Here is a 22,928-nt window from a genome sequence, read left to right on the forward strand (position 1 = left end):
TACTTTTCTTCTTTTGCTTAAGGTGAATGTGTTTCTGAAGTAGAGCATATGCATACAAATCATTAATGGCGTAATGAATTCTTAAAATTCAATGAATTCTTGCAAAAGGAAACACCCATGTGACCACTGCATAGTCAAGAAGTAGATTATCAGTAGTCCTGGAAGCCTCCCACATGCCGCATCTTGTCATAACACCCCACCCTCAAATGTAACTGCTCTCCAACTTTTAACATAGAATATTACTACAGATTATTATTATTTTATTTTAACCCTTTAGATTATGGTACTTGAACTCACCTATTCGGTATTCTTTTACATCTAGATAATTTTGCTCAACTTTATGTTCAGGAAATTCATCCATAAGTATGGTTGTATTTAGCAAAATTTTGTTAATTATCAAAACTGTTTATTATTTCTGTGTATATGTATTTATCTATCTATCTACATATATATATGCCCTTGAGGGATACTTGTCTGTTTCCAGTTTTTAACCAACAGTGAGGCAATGAACACTCTAATACATGCCCCTTGGTGCACATACATATACCTTTCTGACATACTTGGAAGTGGAAATTTTGGATCATTTGGGGCGCATATCCACCTCTAGTAGATACTACCTCTTTTCCGAAGTTGTGCCAATGGGCTGTACCATCAGCAGAGTATGAGAGTGCCAGTTGTTTTAGCACTCACCATCACTGAATTATCAGTGTTTCCTAATTTTAGTCATTCTGAAGAGTGTGTAGTGGCAGCTCATTGTGGCATTAATTTCCTTTTTTTCAGAAAAATAATGAATTAGTTTTCATATGTTTATTGGTCATCTTGGTGTTTTGAGAAGTGCCTATTCAAGCTACTTGCCCATTTTCTCTTTCTTTTTCTTTGTTTCTTTCTTTGTTTCTTTGTTTCTTTCTTTCTTTCTTTCTCATGAATATACCAATTATTCATATATTTTGAATTCAGTTCATTTGTTAGATATGTGTATTTTGGATATATTCTTCTATTGTGTAGGTTGCATTTTTACTCTTTTCATGGTGTCTTTAGATGCAAAGAAGTTGTTATTTTTAACATAGTCTAATTTATCTCTCATTTCCTTTAAAAGTCAGGCTTTTTGTATCCTATGTAGGAAAGATCAGCAACATACTATCCTGTTAAGTTCTAGAGGCTTTATCATTTTATCTCTCAGTGTAGGCATATGAATCAAGATTTGCACATTTGACCCAGCATCAGTAATTGAAAATATCATCTGTTTCAACTGTACAGTTGTATACAGGTTGTATAAACTTTTTCATAAATCAACGTCTGTGTATATGTTCATATATTTATGAATTTGTTCTGGTCTCTCTATTTTATTCTGTTAGCCTGTGTGTCCATCCTTGGAGTAATACCAGTTTTCACTACTGAAGTCTTATAATCAGTTTTGCTTGACATGAAGTATAAGACTTTGATAATTATTCTTCTAGATTACCTTATCATTTCTGGCCCTTTATATTTCTACAAAATGTTATATCCCAAATATTTTTTAGGCCTTCTAGAAATTACTGTCATTAATGTTTGTAGAATGAGTTCTATGTATTGGATAAACTTTGGGGCTATTTTAATTTATATCATTTGAAATTTTTTATTTTTTAATTTTCATTACTGGTACATAGAAAAAACTAAATTCTGTATATTGATCCTATATTCAGTACCCTTATCAAATCATTAATTTAATAAATAATAATAACCAATATTAATAATTATTACAATGGGTAATATTTGATATTAATATTGCTAATGTCAACATTAATCATTATTAAAATGTATGAGTAATAGATTATTATTAAATAAATTAAATGGTTTTGATTTTTCATAACTATAACCCTGTTGTTAATGAATAATGGTACTTTTATGATTTTTCCCCTCAAATTACAATTTTTTTTTATATCCCTCATTGCACTGACTAGGACCTTACACAATTTATGTATTCATTTTAATAGTATTTATTTTTGAATTTTAGTTAATGATTTTCTGTATCTATTGAGATATGAATATGATTTTTCATCTTTATGTTGTTAATAAGGCGAATTGTACTGGTGGATTTTTCAAGATAACTAACCATGCATTCCCAGGGGTGGGGTGGAAACAATCTGTGATGTATTATTCTTTTAATATATTGCTAGATTTCATTTGGTAATATTTTCTTTAGAATTATTGTATCAAGATTCATGATGGCTGGGCTTTATTTTAACTTTCTTGAAATAGCTTCATCAGGTTTTGGCATCAAGATTAAGCTGGCTTCAAAAACTGTTTTCTTTTTTTGGGAAGGCTTGGTGTAAGATTGGTGTTATTTTTTAAAAGTCTGAAAGACTTCAGCAGTGAAGCTATCTGAGCTGGAGATTTATCTGTAGACAGGGTTTGAAAAATTTATTTAATTTCTTTAATAGATTTAGTAATAAAGAAATTTGCTCTTTCTCCTTGTGTTCATTTTCAAGTTCTTTTCAAGCACTTTTCCATTTCACCTAAAATTTCAAAATTAGTGGCAAATTTTGGTCATAATCTCATATATTAGTATCTATAAAATCTATGGTAATGTTCTTTTTTATTTGTTGTCAATATTTTTTTAAAAAGTCTTGTTTGAGGTTTAACAATTATATATATATATATATACACATAGTTTTCAAGAAAGCCAAATTTTGGCTTTTGTATTGATTTTCAATTGCTGTGTAACAAATTACCACAAACTTGGTGGCTTGAAACAACATAACTATATTCTCTTACAGTTCTCAGGGCCCAAAATCCAAAATCAGTTTTACTGGGCAGAAATCATTGTGTGAGCAGAACTGCGCTCCCTCTACAGGTCTGTGGCCATTCCCCTACCTTTAGAGTCCAAGGCATGGCATCTTGCTCCAGTTGTCACATTGCCTTCTGTCTCTGTAGTCAATTATTTGTCTGCCTCCCTCTTACAAAACATTTGTGATTATATTTAAGGCCTACTTACATAAATCTAGATAATCTGCCATTCCCCAAATCCTTAATTTAGTGACATCTGCAAAGTCCCTTTTGCCACGTAAGATAACACACAAAGGTTGCAGGGATTATGATCTGGATATTTTTTCTTTAGGAGCCATTACTGAGCCCACCACAGCTTTGCTGACTTTTTCTTTATTGTATGTTTGTTGTATGTTATAATTTGTTCCTATTCTTATGTTTTTTATTTAAGATTTTATTTATTTATTTGAGAGTGAGAGAGAGAGCATGAGAGCAGGGTAGGGGGACAGAGGGAGAAGCAGACTCTCCGCTGAGCAGGGAGCCCGATATGGGACTCGATCCTGGGACTCCAGGATCATGACCTGAGCTGAAGGCAGACACTTAACCGACTAAGCCACCAAGGTGCCCCAAGGTTTTGTTATTTTTATATTCTGGTTTTACATGATGTTCTTTTGAAATAATTAGATAACTGATTTTGAAGCTTTTAGAATTTTCTAATATGTACATGCATGTAAAGTTTTAATATCTATCTCTAATATGTGCATGCATGTAACGTTTTCATATCTATCTAGTATAGCTTTAGCTTCCTCCCACAAAATTTAATATGTAGCATATTTATTATGGCTCACTAAAATATATTTAAATTTTTATTTTTGTTATTGATTTTAGCTTAATTCCCCAAAGTCAAATTGTAGTTTTAAACTTTGATAAAACAGCTTTTCAAATCAGCTGAATCGGTCATCATACCGTCAATTTTGATGAATGTTCCATGGGTACTTGAAATATAATTTAGTACTTTGGTACTTTTTTTTTTTTATAAATGTCCATTTAGTTTGGATAATCATCATGTCCAAGTATCCCATATTCCTATTGATTCTTTTCCTGATAGTTCTATCAGCTACTGGAAAAAAAGTATGATAAAGTCTCCTACAATGATTACAGATTTTCTATTTCTTATTTGAGATCTATCAATTTGAGGTTTATATATTTGGAAGCAATGTATTTGCTGAATACACATTTAAAACTGTTAAAAATTCTTGGTGAATTGACTTTTTTTTCATTGTAAAATGTTCTATATCTCTATAAATGTTTTATGTCTTAAAATCTACTCTGGTACTATTATAGATACACCAGCTTTATTTTAATTATTATTCACAGGCACATCTTTTTATATCTTATATCACAGCTGTATGGTTACCTTTAGCTTTTTCATTTTTTTAAAAATTCTGGGGTTTGTCTCATGTAAGTAACATATATTAAGCCAGTGATTAAAATTTGTGATATTTTTCCCCCTTCCTTGAAATAATTTGTGTAGTATTAGTGTTATTCTTTCTAAATGGTTAATTAAACTCTGAGGTAAAAACATCTGGATTTAGAATTTTTTGGTGGTATTTACTGATTTAATGTCTCTAAGAGTCACATGACTTCTAAAATCTTCTCTTTCTTCTTAGTTAAGTTTCAGTAGATATGGCTTTATAGGTTTTATAGACATAGGTCTATAAAGATCTTTGGTTATTTAAAATTATGTTGCTTTATTTCTAAACATTTATATATTGGGTTCTAACTTAATTCTGGGGTCATCAGAGATACATACTTTAGAATTTCAATCCTTTGAAGTGTGTGTTGAGACTTAACTTTATGATCCAGAATATGTTTTATGTTGCTAAAAATTGTTTATGCCCTTAAAAAAATTACATATTCTGCAGTTGATAGATATAATTTCTATGTATGTATATTAGAACAACTTCATTAATGATGTTTTTCAAATCCTTTATATCTGTTCTTCCATATGGGATCAGTTTCCTTCACTCAAAAGAAACTCCTTTTGTTTTTCTTGTAGTATGGGTGCACTGACAATGCATTTCTCTGAGAATGTCCTTATTTCCTTTTTGTTTTTTTTAAGATATTTTTGCTGAGTATAGAATTTTAGGTAGGCATTTTATTTTCTAAAACTATAACAATGTAATTTCATTGTCCTCTGTTTTTTATTAGCCAATGTGGAGAAGTAGACTCTCATTTTTATTGTCATCTTGTGGACAATACTCTCTCCCTCACCCCACACTCTAATTGCTTTTGAGATTCTCTTTCAGTATCTTGACTACAATATTTCCAGGTATAGTTTTCCTTTTATTTATCCTACTGTGGTTCACTGAGCTTCTTGAATATGTGGGTTGATGTCTTTCATCATATCAAGGAATTCTAATTTTTAACCATTATTTCTTCAAATATTGTCCCTCCCATTTTCTCCTGTTCATCTGAGACAGCAAAACCTGTCCATTCTTATAGTGTCCTGAATCCCTCTTCCATTTCTGCTATGGTTTCTTTCTTTCTTTCTTTCTTTCTTTCTTTCTTTCTTTCTTTCTTTCTTTCTTTCTTTCTTTCTTTCTTTCTTTCTTTCTTTCTTTCTTTCTTTCTTTCTTTTTCTGTCTTTTTTTCTATACTCAACTGAGAGGTTTTCTTCTGGCCAGCCTTCTAGTTAACTTATCTTGTCTTTTGCTGTGCATAGTCTGCTGTTAAACTCATTCAGTGAGTTCTTAATTTCTGATACTGTATTTTGTAGTTCTAGGATGAATATTCAGTTTTTCATAGATTGTAATTCTCTGTTAAAACACACCATATTTTCATCTATTTTTATCCACCTTCTTTGCAATTATATTTATCATATTAGTCACAACTATTTTAAAGTTCTTTCTGTGAACTTTAATCTCTGTATCGTTTCTGGATAAGCTTCTTATAACTATTATTTTTTTATTATTAGCCATTTCCTTTTGCTTCTTTACACATTTAGCAATTTTTAAATTGTATTTTTGATATCATGAATGATATTATGGAGTCTCAATGATTTTATCTTTCATTCAGAAGTGTTGAGTTTTGTTCTGGGAAGTAATTACATTTCTGGCTGATAATTTAGATCATGTGTAGGCCCCATTTCTTTCTGTGTTTTGTTACTTTTGCCTGCGTACTGCAATTGTCTTGAAAAAAAAAGTATACTTTTTGAGGCCAGGATGAAGGCACATTCCACCAGGAAAGATTTAGATTTATTCTAACTAGTGCATGTGGGTGTGACAAATGAAAGGCATAAAACTTGCAGCTCTTAGGCATATCTAGACAGCAAATCTACTGGAAGGCTGGCCAGCGACTACATCTTTCACTTTTTCTTTCTTTTCTCTCAGTCTTTCTTCTAGTACCTACAAAGCATTGCTTATAAATCACTTTTACATAGGTACAAAACCCTTTGTGTCCCAGATTAATGTTGAAGGGAGTCTTCTCTCAGACTCCCTGCTAATGTGTATGTTCTTGGCCCTGACTTTTTCCCCATTCTGCCCACACCATGTTTTGGCAAATTTAGCACACATCTTCAAGATAAGAGCAGCTTAATGCTCATGTGTACAATTTATATCCCCATGTTTCCTTTTTCCCCACCCTTAGGTTTGTATCTTTAGTTTGTTACCTCTTTGTCAACTTTTAAATGGATTTTAAAATATTTTATCTAGCATTTAAATTTTTGTCATTGGAGATTTGATCTAAACAAAATAAGTTATTATTGGAAATAGAAGTTTCATACATTTTTGTTTTTAATGTACTGGGAAAAGAAATTATGGCCTTATGATAAGTATTTTGGAAACTTATTAAAACTTTTTTGGTATGGTAATAATACATAGTCAATATGGATGAGTATCTCCTGGGTACTTGAAACATATGGTTGCTTTATTCTTTGTTGGGTATGATGGTATTTGGGTATATCATTTTAATTATTTATATATCCATTACACCAATTCATAAACTTCAGTGTTTGTATGTTTATAATATTTAAATTATTACCTTGTTTGAATACTATATGTATTTACTTCTTTGTTGTAGACTTTATATATCCATTTTCAATACATGTACATTAATGTATTTTACTATCATAATGGATTTTTGAGTTCTTTTTAAGTATTTTTAACAGTTTTAACTTTATCTATGCTCAGGGATAGGTGAGAAGGTTGGTAATGAAAAGAGAAAATAGCTGAATAGTTGTGAGGCCAAAGATCGGATCAGCAGTAGTACAGATTGTGGCTAGGGAATGGTGAAAAGGCTAATGGGTTAGGAATAGCAAGATGTTTGGATTTTTGTGTTCTTAGGGCATGCAAAAATCCAAACAATAAAGCAGGTAATAGGTCCTAACATACATACTTTGATTTTGTTTCTTTCATATGCTTTTCTTGATGAAAAATTGTTAACCAAATGGAGCTGTGGTAACTCTTGGTAAAGCTTTAAAAAGATGTATAACTGTCTTTTAAAAAAATGAATTCATGGGGAAATGTATTGTTGTATGCAGATTTCCAGTGGAAACCTGCAGATGCTCACATACGAAACATTCTTTCTACTCTTTTGAATAAACATGTTGCAAGCCCACTACATTTGCATACCCAAGAGAATAATTGTTTCAAAGATATGGGCTGTGAACACATGTGGTTGTCTACCATATTAAGAACACCAGACTTGAGACATATTTTTCAGGTATACAGCTTGAGGAAATTATTGAATACTCAGCACAAATGCTATGTCTTGGGGAATATTTGGAGAAATGTAGGTGCTACTGTATTTTGAATAATCAGTCCCTCTAGCTCTCATTGCGACTGATGGAAAATTTATTTTATTTTCCCTTGACAAAGGGAAAACAAAATTGTGGTTATCTTACTGCATAGTTTGTTAAGCAATTTCCATTTTGTACTTGCATTTCACAGATGTTCTGAAATGGTTAAGCCAAAAAGGCACGTTTCAACTCATGAGTAACTTAAAACAAAATACATTCCTATCAGCTGGCTTTGTGTGTGTATATATATATAAAACACTGTATATTAACTAACTGGAATTAAAATAAAAATTTAAAAATGTTAAATATATAACAATAAAATATATTAAATATAAAATGTAATGTTTAAAAATATATAGGTGTGTATATATATATATATATATATATACATAAATGTCTCATTGATAACTCAGACACACAGAAAGAAGTGTCTTTACAGGTCAGTATAATCCTTTCTTGCTTTATGAGTAAGAGGTTATAAAATCACATACTATGCCTGATGTTTGACTTTTCATTTATCTTTTGTACTTTATTATAGTGTAGCTGACAGATGTTGAAAGATGTTTAGATATACAAGGAACCTAGCAGCTCCTAGAGATCTGAAGAAGCTCATGTCCTCAAACTACTACCTTCAGAATCTGTTATAACTTATGCTTATTAAATTGGCTCCAGGTCTTATTTTTCAAAGTAGTCTACAAATAACTAATTTTCTAAAATATGTCCAGTGTCAGCCATCCCTCCTCTGAAGAGAGCAGTTATTTCAAATTGTCCTGCTATAAGTTGGGAAACCATACAGCCTGGTTTGCCCCGGCCTGGAGTAATTATTAGTAGAGCTCCTTAATGCTGTCAAAAGGTACAGTTTTGGATGATAAATTATTTGGCCACATTAGATTTAAATGGCTGGGATTGATAATATTTTGAAGAAAAAAAACTGGTCTAATATTCATTCATGCATTGTAACCCCCACCAATTAAGGCATTCCATTCATTATCAAACATGTTTTCCTCTACTCTTTGGTCTGAAGTCTATCATTTTTTCTTATTTTGGCTAGAAGTATATTCAGGTTCTTTAGCTTGGAAATTATGTAAAACATAACTGTCTTTTATAATTCACTTAATGAATTCTACACAAACTTCTCTCAGGATTTTCCTGTGGTAGAGTAAGGAAACTTCTCCATATTAATGGTGTATCCCACCAAAATTTGGGTTTCTTTTCCCACTATTATTTGCCTACAAATAAGTCTGCAAATATAAACAATGTACAGAAAATATGTTTGCTATGCCAGCTAAATGTATTTAAGTGAGGAAAAATTATTCCTGTAAAATGCTGTCAAAAATTTCCCAGTAACCAATTGCTTTATATTAATTCCCATATATCATCAGTCATTGAGTTTTTATTTTGGAGAAAGGTATGCTCTTCTTAGGTCAGATTTACAGATAACTAAGTCTATTTTTGGATTTATTTTCTGTTTTATAGTAAAAATTTTGACCTTTAGTTTCTCTATTCTAGAGATCGGAAGAACAGACAGCTGATTAGACATCAGACCAGATGGCTTGTAGGAGCCTGTATCACAAAGTTCTTGGTCTTTCTGAGAGTATGTGTTTTGCATATACACTTGAAAAGCCAGAACTCTCAAATAACATGAATGTTTTTGAACTTTGGGTTAAAAAAATAACAAGAACCACAAAGATTCATGAAAAAAATGAGTTGATGGATCAGATGCATTCAGTCTAGTCTTCTATTCATCTATGTATATGGTACTTTGGGGTAATCATAGTCATATGTACAATCCTAGGAGACTGTAGGGGTCTCAATTAACTTGTGTTCAGAAATTCTGTAGGTAATAGGGACAGTCATATTTTGAAAAAGATTTTAAAACAAGGAAATTAAACCATCAAAAAGTTTTCCTGATTAACATTCAGTTAATTTAAAAAATTAGAAAATCATGTGACCCTGAAAGCATTCCAGGTAACTGTAGTCTTATTTTTAATTTTCTATGCTGATTTATAGAAATATCAGAAATGTCTCATTTATTCTGTTGGGATAAAAAGTCAGCAACCATAGATAGGATGTGTATCTTCTACCATCAGATACCAAGCTTGCTCAGTGTTCAAAGTGAAACCTAAGTGCTGCCTTTTTTTCATTTTTACAATTTGATTGTATCCCTTATCAATGTTATAGGCAAGTAAGAAGGAGAACTACCATATTTTAATATGCTCGTTTATCCTGTTTCCCACATGTTTAACTTTAGAGGATGTGTCAGGTGGTATTCAGGCTCATAATGGAGTGTGACTCTTCTAATATTAGAAGTCAGAAATGAAGAGGCTACATTCACTTTTCTTGTTTTTTTTTTCCTCATTGGAAGAAGACCCCTGATTGCTAACTTTCTCATTTCCCAGTGACAGAAACTGTCCAGCTATCCCTTGTAACAAGTAAGCATTACTTCCTTTGTTCCTGCTCATGATCATTGGTAACTTTAAGATAATTCATCGATTATTATCTTCTATAATGTATAGTAGCCTTAACTACTGGAACATAAGATTCTTATACGTGATAAAATTGTCAGCCAGCCTTCATGAACAGATGTACAGTTGACAAGTCTTTGTAGTTCCATGGCAAGTATAGACATTACTTTTCGAGATCTTCAACTTTAAGCATTCTCCTTTGAGTCTCCCCTTGCCCATCATGTTCATTGTGGAATTCCTGGCAGCCCAAAAGCTTGCCAAACCAGGGTGAGGATCCCTGAGTTTATCTTACTCTCAAGAAACCCTGAATTTGTATGGCATTGTTATTGATGAATCACATCTACAAGGTTTTTGAGTTTTTCTCATTGAGTCTGAAATGAGAGATGGAAATCAGGGACCTGGCTATCAGACATATCAGAAAAGTGAGGCATTTCTATGATAGGAATTACATAAAGCCGTGAAAAGATTGAAGAGTAGTTGGGCAAATTCAGACAAAATTCAGATACTTTTTATTCCTAACATGGAATCTTGGATAGATGTGATTATTAGAATTTGAATTTGAGCTCTGCCCCACATCTTCAGGCAAATGATTCCTTACCTATGTATGGTTTGCCTTTTACAGTTATTGATATAGTATCTGTAATACTAAACATCATTTAAATCTTCATTTTATGAATGATATATTTTTAAACAACAGGATGCAGGAAATGTAATCATAATAGCCCAAACCAACAGGTATATCACAGAGAGGCAGTAATGACATACAAGCCTGCTAGTTAATTTAAATGAAGTAGATATGTTTTCTTAACACCTAATAGATTATCCCAAATAGAATACAATCCACATATGTTACATTCTTCATTAAGCTCTACATTTTGTGCTTTCTTTACATTCTTAGTTTGTGTTTACTCTAAGACAGAAATCACTTCAAAGGTTAAATGTTTTTAGAAACCATTTCAGTTCTACGTAAATGTAAAGTTTCTAAATATTTAAGAGTTACATAATGTAAACTTGTTTGCTTTCACAATTTGTTTCATAAGAGCAGGTAATACATTTCTACTTTCAACTGCACCTAAGCTTTATTTTTGAGTGTATTTTCTCCTCAATATTTCTTTCCACAGAATTTTGGAATTTTGTTTCTCTCATGTTTTATTGAAAAGGCTCTCTGCCATTGTATCCTTTCGTTTTCCGGTTTTATCCTTTTGTCTGAAGGCACATTGCAGCATGGCTGGTTTAAGGATTCTAGACAGTGAGAGAAATGGATAGTCACAAGAGTATCTCTAGTCAAGGTTGAAAGAGAGCACGTAGCTTTCTAAACTGAACACCGTGAATGGGGGACATTTAGGTTATTGCCATGACAATTCTAATTGTTGGAACTTTATTCTTATTATGGTCTTTATTCAGTTGGATTCACCCTAACAGCACACATAGACGAGTCACTTTAATTTCTGGGCTGGTTTTGGAGAACATGTATCCAAGAATCATCATCTTTTTGTTGCGATAACAAAACACACGGTCAAGGGGGGTCTAAATGGAATTGCATTTTATAGGCATGCAGAGATCGGTATGAAGTAAGACATGCACTCTTTGACCCCTGGAAGCTCTCTCTGACAAATGATGGGGCTACATTTTAAATTACAGGAGATTCCAATTACTGTGAAATTATGGGGCTATGTGAGCTCCCTCTACGGGCTAATTTAACGTCTGCAAATTATATTTCTTCTTCTTCCTCTTTTTTTTCTTCTTCCCATTTTTCCCCCAACAAAGCCTCTGTGTGGCCTCTGGGATGGGGTGGCCGCCTAAGGGCCCTGAGGTTGTGCTCCTTGGAGCGTGTGCAAGATGGCTGCCCCAAGGCTGTTTGAAGCTGGCGCGTTTGAAGCTGCCGCGCGTGTTTGAAGCTGCGGCATTTGAAGCTGTCGGGCTTGAAGCTGGCGCGTGTGTTTGAAGCTGCGGCATTTGATGTTGCTGAGGACGTTTGTAAATTTGAGACAGACTTTAATATTGTTAGACGGTAGGGGAGTCCTTTTCAACCCCCTTTTCATTTTTTTTTTTACTTGAACTTTTTAAAAAGTTTTATTTAACTTTTTTTTTTCCTACTATTTTAACTACTTATGTCAGCCGAGGAATGCTGTGATTCACAGCCATTATTGTAAGGAGGCTGTTATGTATTTTTAGTGCTGCTGGGACCATAGGAATTCTTGAGTGGCTTTGACTGGATACAACAATGTGGAGAATAATCCCAACTGTGAAAAGTGCTACTGTGGCCACAGAACAGTACAGAATAATTTTGAAAAAGGGCAGTCTCCTTGTTGCTTTTAGAAGAAGGCCGAGTGTGCCCGCTGTTGCATTTGCAAGATTGATGATGAGTGTAGAGGTAGAACAAATGCTTGTGAGTAGAAGTTGTTGGGGATGCATAGGTGTAAGAATTAAATTTGCAATGTGCCAGGAGCAAAGCATTCTGTAATTTCTTCCTATTATTTTGTCCTCTAAATTCTATAAGAACTAGAGGGGGAAGGTGCATGTTATTATGAAACAATACCGTCAATCCTTCGGACAATACTGTAAAACTGAATGGTGCTTTATTTGGAGAGCACCTACTCTGAAAATGTGAGAGAGAAGGGAATGAGTATTGCTGCTGTTGGTAAAGGAAAGAAAACATGCTTATCCTGTAGTGTGTACTTTGGGGCTTGGGAAATACTTTGCTTGGAGGAACCCTAGATGTAGAAGTGAAAAGGATGGAGAAAAAATTGGAAGGAGCCATGAGTCGTCACATCCAAAATGGACGTGATGAGAAACACTTTGGTTTGAATGCAGATAATTTTTCACTTAATCCCCAGCCTGGAGCAATATCATGCACTTGCATGCAGAGTTGATAAAATGACGTGTTCTAATGTCTGTGGTTCTTCTCCGTTAGATTGTTTGGGATTGAAAGCTCTTTTGATGGGCCTGCCATCAGTTTCTTTTTTTCCTTTGGAAGTACATTATTCTGTTCTGCTGACGATCATTCTCTTGAAAATTAAGTAATGGTTTCTTGATATTAGCTATTTGTCAGCACTTGAACCTGTTTCTTTACATGTCCACCATTAATTTTTTTCATTGGGTAGAACATAAATTCCATAAAGTCTACATCTACTTTTCAGCCATATTTGGATTGTATATCTACCCAGGACTGAGGTGCTTGGGTCAGTATTTTATTCATATTAGCAAAGATTTACAGTTCCTTTGGTTCACAGAAAAATCTACGTATTAAATCTATATCATTAAAATTGTACTATTGCCTCGTTGTAGAACTGGGCTTTATTCTAATAAATAATTTAAATGTGTGCTTTACCTGTTTAAGGTATTGCATCTTGCATACCTTTTGAATGATGAAAACATTTCCCATGTCTTCATAGAACAGATGATCTTAGGCTTTATTTTCTTGCAAATAATTGTTTTCAAGGATTTCCCTTCATTTGTTCAACATTTCTGATTTGGTAGGAATAGAAATTTGCTAAGTATTTTCCTTTGTATTGTATAGATGCATTTTCTACCCCAACTTTTCATTATTAGCTCCTTCAGTTATAGTCCTTTGAATCCATGTGTCTTTTCCGTTCTACTTATCATTTTTTACAGTGTTAATATTTTACCAAATTTGTGTTTTGAACTTCCTGTGAGCCATATTGATGTCATTCACGGAGAACTAAGTTCTTACAGACTAACAGTCTAATGTACAAATAATCTATTTAACAAGTCATTTTATGTTATAAGATATTAAAAACTAAGTGACATGGAAAGTATACAGAATTAGTGGCTCTGCACATTTGACTCATCTACTGTTTCAGAACTTTGTTACAAACTTTCATAACTCAAGGAGAGATGACATTATACATGCACAGGCAGACAGGTGCATATACCCATGTATATATGGATATTTATTTTTTAATTTTTTATTCTAAAATCTTCTGATCGGATTTTTTCTTATTCCTCAACTTCTGTAATATTCATTTGATCCATAGTATTGCTTTTTTAAGTTTAGAATTTTTTAAAGATTTTCCTACTCTTTACTGTAAGTCTATATACAGTCCAGTAATCTACATTTGGTGACAAAAGAATTGCTTGAGAACAGCTGAACACACATGCTTAAATGAGAACCTCATGCATTTTATTATACATTTGCGTAAGCATATCCATAGAAAAAGAATAAATGTTGTAAAGCTGATACATCTTCATATCAGTTTAATCAGTCAGCTGGCATGTTCCATATCACTCTCGTTCCTTGCTGGTTTGTGCTAAGAAGTTGCTTCTTATTTTAACAATCTTTATTTTGATTTCTTTTCACATAGTTTTTCATTTTTGCTCTTTTCATTTTAATTAAAATTAACTGCAGTTAGCTTTTCTTTTTAATGGATTTCCACACATATGTGCTTCTTTCAGTAAACACACACACAAAAAGGCCATTAATCCAAATAATGATTTCTCTTCCTTGGCTCTGTAGCTCTTTCTCTCTAACCTGAGAGTTTTGTCCTATATCCATTTTCTCTGGCTCTATCAATGTTTTCTTCCATCCTACCATGATGAAGTTTGTAATTTGCCTCCTGTGGTAAAGAAATAGTAAGAGTAACTTCCTGAGCTGGATTCAAGGTGAAATAGCATTTTCCATGACACAGCACAATGACCCCATTTTTTGCAACTCTGTCTTCATTATAGAGCCAGGTCAGTGTTCAGCCATTCATCCAAAATATCGTATAGGCTTATTGATGTGATTTATTAATAGTTCTGAGATTTGTTATGACCTCACATTGTTAGTTTTTCATTAAGTGTTTCATCAGTTATTCTCCTTTGCATTCCTTTTTAAAATCAGCTCTATTGAGGTATGATTTACATACAGTAAAACTTACCTGTTATTAACATATATTTCAATGAGTTTTAACAAATATATATACTGTGTAACTAGTACTACAATCACATTGAGCATTTTCATCACTGTAAAACTGTCTCCCCTACCCTTTTGAAGTCAGTTTCCTACACTCATTCCCTGATCCCCAGCAACCTCTGATCTTCCTTCTTTTGCTATAGTTTTATCTTTTCAGAATTTTGTTGTAAAGCTGATACATCTTTGAATCATACTGTGTGCTCTTTTGTGTCTAGCTTCTTTCACTTAGCATAATGCTTTTAAATTTCATCCATCTTGTTGCATGAATTAGTAGATTTTTCCGCGTTAGTGCTGAGTAGTAGTCTACTGTATTGATACTCCACAATTTGTTTATCCATTTACCATTTGATGACCCTTTTTGTTCTTTCCAGTTTGGGTGATTATGAAGAAAGATGCTGGAAACATTTGCATGCAGCTTTTTTGTGTGTGTGAACTTAAGTTTTAATTTCTCTTGGGTAAATATCTAGGAGTGGGGTTGCTGAGTCACATGGTACAGGTGTTGAATTTTATAAAAAAATAGCAAAATGTATTTGAGAGCGGATGAACTATTTTGCATTTCCACCAGATGTACTAGAGTTCCAATTATGCCTCATCATCACCAACACTTGGTGTTGTTAGTCTTTTTAATTTTAGCCATTATACTGAGTCTGTATTTCTTTTCAATATTTTTTTCAACTGCAATAATTTACTTCTGTTTTACCAACTTTATTATTATTACTATATCCATTCTATTGCATTATGCTTTTATTTTTTTCACTTGTTATGTTCTTTATAATCCTGTTCTTTTGAAGGATATACACATTTTTATTTCTTGCTTTTTTTAGTGCTTGATAAAGTAAGGGAACTAAAATCTAAATATAAGTAGACCAGAGTCTTGAGTAAGCATGTTAAATAGTTGATTTTTGCCTTTATTTTTTAAGAACTAGGAATATAATATTTGAGGAAGGTTATATCTGACTTAAGATTCTGGGTTTTATTGGTGTCTGTTTAGTATCACAGAAATTACAAATAGATTGCATATTTAAAAATACTAGCAAACTAATTTTTCAATAACTACATTTCTCAATAAATTTTCACACATCTTTAACAACTGAAGGATTACCATACAACTCAGCCCTGCCATTTCCTAAAATGGCTCTGTTTTATTCTTTGCCTCATTAGACAGCTAAGAGAGCAGTGTACCATTGCCCATTAAAGAAACCACTTTTATTTAATCCAGTACCTACTAACATTTGTCAGAATTGGTGATTTTTTAACCTTTTTTTTTTTTTTATATAACAGTAACTGTTCTCAGATCTCTAGCTTTGTTCCCTGGATGTTAAAAAGACACATGGTCACTTTGTGAAAATCCTTCTTTAAAAAATCCAGTGTAAATGAGAATTATCATCATCTCTATCACCCTATTCTTTTCCATCTAAGAGTGTTTCATTTCAATATGTGCTGGAACTCTGATTTTTCTCACTACCGTTCAGTTACTAGTTCAGGATTATTACTTGGCTAAGTAAGATTTTTTTCACTAAAAAGTTTATATAGCAATCAAAATTGAATGCTAGTGAGTTGCATAGCTATAAATTCTCTTTTCTCAAAGAACCATGCCTTAGGAGTCAACCCTTATTTCAGAAAATGGTTATAAGATGATCTTTAAACCTTGGTTAAAGTATATTCATTCTCTCATGAGTGAGTTATTTTATTGAGTTCTATGTTTGAAGACAGGATTTCTATACAAATTTCTCAGTTTTGTCAGATAATGTAAACAATATGATACCATAAAGTGAAAATATAGTTGCTACTGAAATCATGAATTAATCCAACTTCTTGGAAAATTCACTCTCAGTTCACTGAAGGGCTTCCTGTTGAATGGGAGGTATTTTTCCATGTCACATTTTCTCATAAAAATACACATTCTGTATCTTTGATTTTAAGTTTGGTATTATTCTAGTAGCTAAAGATACTGAGGGTGTTTGATGGTAATAGAGTGAATAATGAAGCTAGAGAATTGTGGATATTTTTGGTTATCTTTTACCAACAGTTTTACGAATCAATCTCATTTTCCCCTATTTCTATGTTCAGTTAATGATATTAACACAGACTTTTAAATTTTTCCTTAGAAATACTGTCAAAGCATGAGGGACTGGAATCGATATTTGGAAGAAAAAGATTTGATGATAAAACAATATCAGAAGCAATTCAAGTTATTGTTTTATAGGATTCACTGCAGTAACAATAGAATTATGCTTTGTATTCTACAGTTAGTGAGACTGAAGATAAAGGAACACACTTTACAAAGATTTTCTTTTAAAAGTGATTTGGTATGAAAATTCAGCAGTCATTTTTTAGTTAATCCATATTCCATATTCTAAAAAAAATCTGGGTTTTGTGGGTGAACTAGCTGGTTTAAATACTAACTTAAACACTTCTTCAAACCCGAGATTCAGTTATTCCTTCAGAACCTTTGTATTTTGATTTGGGGCTGATTGAGATCATTCCTAGTATCTGTTCCTAGGTCATCATTAGGTATGTCTAACAAATGACCAAATGCACATATCTTTACACTGGATTTAATTTTTGTTTTCTAGAAAGTCAGACTGTGTTTTCTAAGGAACATGTACTGTGTGGATTTTTCTGGTGTCAAAATCCCAGCAACCAGGGGTAATTCTGAGTATTTGCTTGTGCCCAAATCCCTAAAGAATTCTTGTATCTTACTCTTCCATAATGGATATCTTCTTAGTCCAGCCTAAATCCTCCCTGGCAATTTGCATCACAGGAACCCCTACATCTGTTGTATAGTAGGGTTGAATCCAAGGGAATTAAGCTCTCCCCTTAGGAGCTATTGCTGTCATTCATGATACACAGAGGGGGGGCATTCCTGCCTTCTCTCTAACTCCAACCCCACTGCCTGGCCAGGAGAATTCTTAATAGTGTGTGATCCAGAAAATTAATTAACTATTTTAATACACTGTGCTTTTTAAATGTGATTCTTGTAAACTGGAATACTCTGGCATCATCCAAATTTAAATCTAAATCTTTTGGTGGAAATTGTAATATGGGTGTTGTCTGATGATTTTTGATAAGATTAATTTTGAATTTTATTTTGCAATTATCTCTTATTTTAAGGAAAGGGAATCTATGAGAGAATCCTATTTACTTCTTTTACTAAGTACAGATATTTGTCATACCATACTTTTGATTATTTGCTATGTTGTACTCTGGATTGCTTCATCATTCTCGCTGTGAAAAGTCTATAGCTTGTTTATTGCTTCCAAATTATGTGTCAGAATTGATTTCAAAATAAGTTTTTAGAATAATTTTTTGAGTCAACTGCTTTCATGCTTTCTAAAAAGTTAGAAAAATATATATTGAAAAGTCCCATTGAAAATGCAAAATATCTTGATATATCATTAGCAAGAAAAGACATGTGGGAACTATATAATGAAAATGGTAAAAGTTTGCTGAGACCTAAGAGACAATTTTATCAAGTGAAGATGAAATATATTAAAGGTTGTCTGCTCTTCTGATAATAATTCATAGAACTGGTATTACCTAATAAAACCACAGTAAGTTTTTTTTTTTTTAATTTGCCATCGTAAATCTAATCTTAGCTCTCAGTATGAACAGGGGCAAATAGCCAATACAATTGTCTTATAAGTTATAAAGCTACAATACTCAAGACAGTGTCATTTTAACAAAACAATGGAAAAGAAGGAAAAATCAAGACAGATTCAAATATGTAAACTTTATTGTGTTGGTATCATAAATGAATGGGGTTGGGCTGTTAAGAAGTGACTCAGGGACAATTGCTTAACACTTGTGGGAAAAAATAAATTAGATCTAGTCTCACTTCATATCATATATCAATATAAATTCCATGTGAGTTAAAGAGATAAATATAAAAATATGAGATCTCTGGAAACTATAAAAAATAGAGTCAACTGGCTGACTTAGTAATGATGAATAGTTTTAAGCATTATAAATAATTTTAAAAATCACAAGAGAAAATCCATAGATTTGACTACATGAAAAATTAATAATTTTTGAATGACAAAAACCAATACCTGGTTAAAAAAAAAAACCTTAAAAAAAAAAAACTATCAGCAGCAACTATTTCAGATGCTTTTCATCTTTATGGTCAACAAACTTGAAGGGGAGCAGATTTTGCAAACCCAAAATATGCCGCTTTGGAAGGCAATCAAAACTCCGCAGATGCAAGAAAAGCTCTTTTCCTCCCCATCAACTACCTAAACTTACACTGGAAGGAGGGCTGTACAAGAAAGAGCTATTATAGAGATACCTTTCTACCTAAGAAACTTCTCTACACAACAGGGTAACCTTTGTTTTCCAAACTTCCCTCTCTTTCTGTACAAGGCCTTCCTCCCAGACCCCAACTCCTTTCGTTAGTCCAGGATGTTATATAAATCTCAATTACCCGACTGCCTCTAGAATCTTATCTCTTTAATTAAAACATTTTAATTAATTAAATAATGTGAGAGAGAGAGAACAAGTGGGGGGAGGGGCAGAGGGATAGGTAGGCTCCCAACTGAGCAGGGAGCCCTTGATGTGGGGTTGGATTCCAGGACTCTAGGATCATGACCTGAGCCAAAGGCAGAGGCCTAAGTGACTGAGCCACCCAGGTGCCCCTAGAGTCTTCTTTATATGGCTTCTGTACATGGGTAATTTTGTTTGTTTTTTTCCTATTAATATGTCTTACATCTATTTAACTATTAGACAAACTAAAGAACCTAGAGCCCAGAAGGGAAGAAGGGAATATTGTTTTCCCCCTAGAAACTCATGTAAGTTAATATATAAAATGCTAAAATTCTAATAGGAAAATAGACCAAGAACAGGTTTTAGATGAGTCATAAAAGAAATTTTAACATAGTAAAAAAAAAAAAAAAAGTTCAGCTTAACTGGAAATCAAAATTATGTAACCATTAACATCCCACTCAGAATTAACCAAAATTGTTAATGTTTTGGTGAATATTCTTCTAGTCTTTGTGATCTTTCATACCCCTCTATCCATTAATTGATCTATTGATTTATCCACCCATATATCTACCTTTATATCTAACTTTCTATCAATTTAGCTCCATCCACTCATACATGTTATATGCAGTTGACATGTAGTTTTTCTAAAATGAATCATAGTGCACACATTGCTTTTAACTTTTTTCCATTTAGTATATTTTTTTATTTCTTCCCAGGTTATTATATTTTCTTCTTCTACAAAATATTCAATCTTTGTATATTACAATGTGTTGATATACCATGGCTTATTTGACCAAGCTCTCCTCCTGGGCATTTAGGTTGTTAACAGTTTTTCAAAAGAGATCACCGAACATCATTGCACAGATCAGATTATTTTCTAAGGGTAAATTTGAAAGGTTGGATTTACAGTATGCAAATATTTCAGGCTTTTGTTGCGTGTTCCCCAGCTGTTCTTCAGAAAGATTTTAACTTTTACCTTTCCACCAGCAATGCAAGGGGTAATTATTTCTCAGTCTTGCAAGCACTGTCTAATATAGTTAACATTTTCTGTAAGTTAAAAAGATTGGCAATATTTTATTATTCTTTTACTTTGCATTTTTGATTACTAAAATGATAAACTTTTTTGTTTTATGGCCATTTTTTTTCTGTTGTGAAATTTCTAATCATGTCATTTACACCTATTTTCTACTGACCTTAATTGCAGTATCAATTTTTTAAAAGTTTTGTTTGTACTCAATTAAAAAAATGAAAAATGAAAAAAATTAAAAAAACCATAAAAACTATATTGTATTTAGGATAAATATACCTTTGATTATGTATATTAAAAACATATAGAAATTTTTAAGAAAACTTTAATCAAATCTAACAATTTTTTCTGTATAGTTTCCACTTTTAGCGATGTGATTTTGAACCCTTAGCGGATAACAGATTATATTAACTAAAATGAAAGAATATTTTGATTCATCCATTCCATTATTCTTCAAGTTTATAGTTGAATCTTTCATTTTGGAAAGCATGATCAATGGAATTTTTTAGCATAGAGCCTTAAAGGAAAACTCAGAACCACCTGATTTTTAATTAAATGAATTCTGTAGAAGGATTATATTATGACTTCCCAGTGACTTTCTTTTTAGTACTAAAAATTGGGCATATTAGAAAAAAAATTGGGCGAATTGGAAGGATTGAATTATATTAAGATCTTAGGGAAGTTAGACATAATTATTTTTAGTGCTAATGGTTTTTGTGCATAGAATTTTTTTGTGCATACAATTACTCTGGGTTTGAGTAAGTAACTAATAACTATCTTAGCAACCCACTTGGATCTTTGTTTTGGGATGAAATTTTGTTCCTGAACATTTAAATTTGGAAGGTTAAATTTATCTAGACGATACTCTTGATTTTAGAGGAGCAGATCTATACTGATCAAGTGAGAAAAATCTGAGGAGCTGAAGGTAGTAAGGGGAACTGTGTGATAGATGATGAGTTAATTGAGGGCACATGATTACAGCTGTGGATTAGAAGGTCTTATGGGTTCCTGGATCCAATTCCAACATACGTGGGAGGGCTTCCTACACAACACCAAGCAGTACTTGGACACCAGCAGGGTGTCTGAGAATTCAACTCAATTTTGACATTATTTAGCCTCAGATAGCCTCAGATTCCACAGGTTGAGGGCTCAGTCCTACAAGACTGTGGGCCACCTCGCCCCACCCCCACCCCTGTTCCAACCCCCTCCTTCAGACTCCAGCCCCCAGTCACAAGTCCAGGCTGTTCCTCCTAGTTCTGATTGATTGGCTATAGTTAGAAGTTCCCACAACCTCTTCATTCAGGTTAATTTGCTAGAGCGGCAAGCTTCGTAGGTAGCAGGAGCTGAGAACGGACCCCACAGGGCCCTGGGCAGGCCCACCGCTACCACATGCCGAGTTACCATCCCACCTGACAGGAGTGGCAGCTGCGACAGTCCGCCCCAGTCACCAACCCCGCAACCCGTAGCAGCCGCGCAGCCGGCACCACACGCTGTGGCGCAGGGAGCCTCATGTCGAGGCTGCCTGCTGGAGGGGACAAGAAATTCATTGCCCAGAAGGTTTGGGGAACAGTAAGATGATTGGTTCAGTGTAAGAAACGTATGGTTTCATCAGCAGAAATGACATGAAGTAAGATCTATGTGTACACAACACCGTCAAAAAGAAGAACCCCGGGAAGTACCTTCACAGCGTAGGAGATGGACTGCGGAGTTTGACGTTGTTGATGGAGGAAAGGGCGTGGAGGCAGCAAATTGACAGGCCCTGGTGGAGCTCCAGTGCAAGGCAGAAAATATGCAGCAGACTGTAACCATTATAGACGCTCCCCACGTGGCAGGGGTCCTCCACGCTGTTCCCAGCAGAATTACTAGAATAGTGCGAGGGGGAAAAGGAGGGCTGGGAGAATGCTCCTGAAGGCGAAGCGCAACAGCATCGCCCTCCCGCAAGCGAGGCTTACTAGGGTGGAGACCCAGTGGGTGTGAACCAGTCTTCCAACCCTCCAGTACAGGGAGAGGTGACGGAGGGAGCAGACAAACAAGGTGCAGAACATGGTAGACCAGGAGGACAGAATACTTATTGCGGTACAGACCACCATTCACAGACCAGGGGTCCTCTTAACCAAAGATAGCCTAGAGAGGACCGCAGTGCAGAAAGGAAGAAAAAAAAAAATCAAGGAATGAGACCCAAGGTAGGCAGCCACCTCAACTACGCTACCTCCGCAACTTCAATTACCAACGCAGATGGTAATTGAAAGCAGCCAGTCAACCAGCTGAGAATTCATCCCCTCCGGAGGCTGAGCAGGGCGGGACTGAGTAAATGCGGGCTTACCTTCTCTTCCATCATCTGGTTTAGTCATCCAACATGAAGAAATGAACATGAAATTCCAGCAATAGAGAGGAACAGAAGATTGGAGCTGAAGACCGTAAGTGCTTGCTTTTTGCCCATTGATCAGATGAATAGAACTATCTTCATTGTCTATGCAGTATGCATTTTTTATTACT

At 33.8% G+C, this 22,928-nt stretch overlaps 1 pseudogene; it reads left to right on the forward strand.

The window, feature by feature from the left end:
* The first annotated feature begins 21,941 nt into the window (after positions 1 to 21,941).
* On the forward strand, positions 21,942 to 22,674 carry LOC113938437 (annotated as a pseudogene).
* The last annotated feature ends 254 nt before the right edge of the window (positions 22,675 to 22,928 follow it).

This window comes from Zalophus californianus, chromosome 8 (assembly GCF_009762305.2).
Source record: "Zalophus californianus isolate mZalCal1 chromosome 8, mZalCal1.pri.v2, whole genome shotgun sequence".
In the NCBI taxonomy this organism is placed as follows: domain Eukaryota; kingdom Metazoa; phylum Chordata; class Mammalia; order Carnivora; family Otariidae; genus Zalophus; species Zalophus californianus.